Source organism: Cryptomeria japonica, unplaced genomic scaffold (assembly GCF_030272615.1).
Source record: "Cryptomeria japonica unplaced genomic scaffold, Sugi_1.0 HiC_scaffold_508, whole genome shotgun sequence".
Taxonomy (NCBI): domain Eukaryota; kingdom Viridiplantae; phylum Streptophyta; class Pinopsida; order Cupressales; family Cupressaceae; genus Cryptomeria; species Cryptomeria japonica.
This window is the reverse complement of record NW_026729324.1, coordinates 76,742-80,000: the sequence shown is the minus strand read 5'-3', so window position 1 is coordinate 80,000 and position 3,259 is coordinate 76,742. Positions and strand designations below refer to the sequence as shown.

Here is a 3,259-nt window from a genome sequence, read left to right as displayed (position 1 = left end):
GGCGCGCACGAAGTCGGAAGTAGGGTTAATTGCCCGGGTGCGCACCTTTGCCAGGGTGGGCACCTTACCTGGGCTGCGCACCAGGGCGGGCTCAAGATGGCACGCGCGTTCCGTTTTTTTCACTATCTTTCAAAACGGAAATTTTAAAATCTCCTTTTTTTTTTGCCTTTTCTGGAAATTAGTGAAGGCAGCGCATCAAAGGTGCGCACCTCGCTGCCCACCTTGGTGTGCTCTGAGGTGCGCACCCGGGAGCGCTACGAAGTGTGCTCCAAGGTGCGGCGTGCACGTTGTCGGAGCCCGGTTTGCCCCGGGTGCGCACCTCGCCTGCACCTTGGCCGGGGTGGGCACCTTGGCTGGGTTTGCCCAGGGTGCGCTCCGAAGCGGGGTTACTGGAGCGCCCCCTCTTTTTTTGTCAGAGCGTTTGGTGGGGTTTCTCGCATTGGCTCTTCCCAGGCCCGGTTGTTGGGTGCGCTCCCACCCTGGCGCGCGCGAAGTTGGAAGTTGGGTTAATTGCCCGGGCGCGCACCTTCGCCAGGGTGGGCACCTTGGTGCGCACACCTTGGCTGGGCTGCGCACCAGGGCGGGCTCAAGATGGCACCAGCATTCCCTTTTTCTCACTATCTTTCAAAACGGAAATTTTAAAATCTCGTTTTTTTTTTGCCTTTTATGGAAATTAGTGAAGGCATCGCATCAAAGGTGCGCACCTCGCTGCCCACCTTGGTGTGCTCCGAGGTGCCCACCACGGTGCGCAACGCCGGTGCGAACCCGGGAGCGCCCCGATGTGTGCTCCAAGGTGCGGCGTGCACGAAGTCGGACCCCGGTTTGCCCCGGGTGCGCACCTCGCGTGCACCTTGGTGCGCACACCTTGGCTGGGTTGCGCGGCCTGGTGGGCACCATGGTGCGCACCAAGGAGCGCTCCGAAGTGTGCTCCAAGGTGCGGCGTGCACGAAGTCGGAGCCCGGTTTGCCCCGGGTACGCACCTCGCGTGCACCTTCGCCGGGGTGGGCACCTCGGCTGGGTTGCGCGCCCTGGTGCGCACCAAGGAGCGCTCCGAAGTGTGCTCCAAGGTGCGGCGTGCACGAAGTCGGAGCCCGGTTTGCCCCGGGTGCGCACCTTCGCCGCGGTGCGCACCATGGCGTGCACGAAGTCGGAGCCCGGTTTGCCCCGGGTGCGCACCTCGCGTGCACCTTCGACGGGGTTGCGCGCCCTGGTGGGCACCATGGTGCGCACCAAGGAGCGCTCCGAAGTGTGCTCCAAGGTGCGGCGTGCACGAAGTCGGAGCCCGGTTTGCCCCGGGTGCGCACCTCGCGTGCACCTTCGGCGGGGTTGCGCGCCCTGGTGGGCACCATGGTGCGCACCAAGGAGCGCTCCGAAGTGTGCTCCAAGGTGCGGCGTGCACGAAGTCGGAGCCCGGTTTGCCCCGGGTGCGCACCTCGCGTGCACCTTCGCCGCGGTGGGCACCATGGCGTGCACGAAGTCGGAGCCCGGTTTGCCCCGGGTGCGCACCTCGCGTGCACCTTCGCCGGGGTGGGCACCTCGGCTGGGTTGCGCGCCCTGGTGCGCACCAAGGAGCGCTCCGAAGTGTGCTCCAAGGTGCGGCGTGCACGAAGTCGGAGCCCGGTTTGCCCCGGGTGCGCACCTCGCGTGCACCTTCGCCAGGGTGGGCACCTCGGTGCGCACACCTTCTCAATGTTTTCTTGCCTTTTCTGGAAATTGGTGAAGGCAGCGCATCAAAGGTGCGCACCTCGGTGTGCTCCGAGGTGCGAACCCGAGAGCGCTCCGAGGTGCCCACGAAGTCGAAAGTCGGGTTAATTGCATTGTTTTCCCCGGGTGCGCTCCGAGGTGCGCAACATCGGCGCGCACCAAGGAGGGCTCCGAAGTGTGCTCCAAGGTGCGCACGATGGCGTGCACCTCTGGTGCGCACGATTCGGAGCTCGGTTTGACCGGGGTGCGCACACCTTGGCTGGGTTGCGCACCTTTTGTGCGCTCCAAGGTGCGCACGAAGTCGGAGCTCGGTTTGCCCCGGGTGCGCACCTTCGCCAGGGTGCGCACCTTGATGCGCACGCCTTGGCTGGGCTGCGCACCTTGGTGGGCGCCATGGTGCGCACCTTTCGTGCGCTCCAAGGTGCGCACGAAGTCGGAGCTCGGTTTGCCCCGGGTGCGCACCTTGGTGGGCGCCATGGTGCACTCCGAGGTGCCCAAGATTGGTGCGCACCAAGGAGCGCTCCGAAGTGCGCTCCAAGGTGCGCGCGAAGTCGAAAGTTGGGTTAATTGTCCGGTTTGCCTCGGGTGCGCACCTTGCGTGCACCTTCGCCAGGGTGGGCTGGGCTGCGCACACCTTGGCACCCGCGTTTCCTTCATTTTAAATTTTTTTTTTTTACAATCTCTCAAGTGGGAAATTCTATAATCTCAACTTTTTTTGCCTTTTCAGGAAACTTTTGAATGGAGCGCATCATTGGTGCGCTCCGAAGTGTGCTCCAAAGCTCTCTCCAGCTGCGTGCACCTGCCCCGGCCGCGCACCCGGCCCCGCCCAGCTTCGCTCACCTGTCCCGGGCGTCTGGTGCGGAACCTTAGAGTAAGAAACATCACCGTGCACCTTGGCCAACGTGCGCGACTCGACCGAGCGCGCACTGGCCGAGGTGCACACCGATTTCACCTGGGTGCGCGCGCAGCACCTCGGGCGCACCGGGGTGCGCGCACAACGCCCGGGTTGCACCGTGGCCTGTGTGCTCGGGGCGCCTCGGGTGCGCGCTCGGTGTCGCCCCCGCGCGCGCGGTAGTGCGGGCAGCGCACCCCGGCCCGGCCCGGCCCCGACGAGAACGCAAACGGGCAAAAGGTTTATTCAAATAGCATTGCGACGCCCGGCGAAAAACTAAAAAAGGGTGCAACACCGGGACTTCCCGGGAGGTCACCCATCCCAGTACTACTCCGGCCCAAGCGCGCTTAACTGCGGAGTTCTGATGGGATCCGGTGCACTAACGCTGGTATGATCGCACCCGTTATGAGCTTGTCGCAGTGTGTACTTAGCAAACCGCGACCCACGTGCGAATCCACCCCGGCCACCCACCCCCGTCGAGGTGCACACCCTCCCTCGCGAAGTGCGCCCCGTTCGCCAAGTGTGAGCCCTGCCCGGGTGCGCGCACCTTGCTAGGGCGTCGGGTGTGCACCCGGCCCGGCCTACGTGCGTGCACCTGGAGGGGGCGTCGTGTGCGTGCAGTGTCCCGTCTGCAACGCGGTGCCCACACACCACCTCGGGCGC

General features: G+C 64.7%; 1 non-coding gene across 1 annotated transcript; it reads right to left on the bottom strand.

Moving 5' to 3' along the window:
- Positions 1 to 2,879: 2,879 nt before the first annotated feature.
- LOC131872069 (5S ribosomal RNA) lies at positions 2,880 to 2,998 on the bottom strand. Its single transcript, XR_009370253.1, has one exon. It is a non-coding gene; the product is annotated as a 5S ribosomal RNA (ribosomal RNA).
- Positions 2,999 to 3,259: the final 261 nt, after the last annotated feature.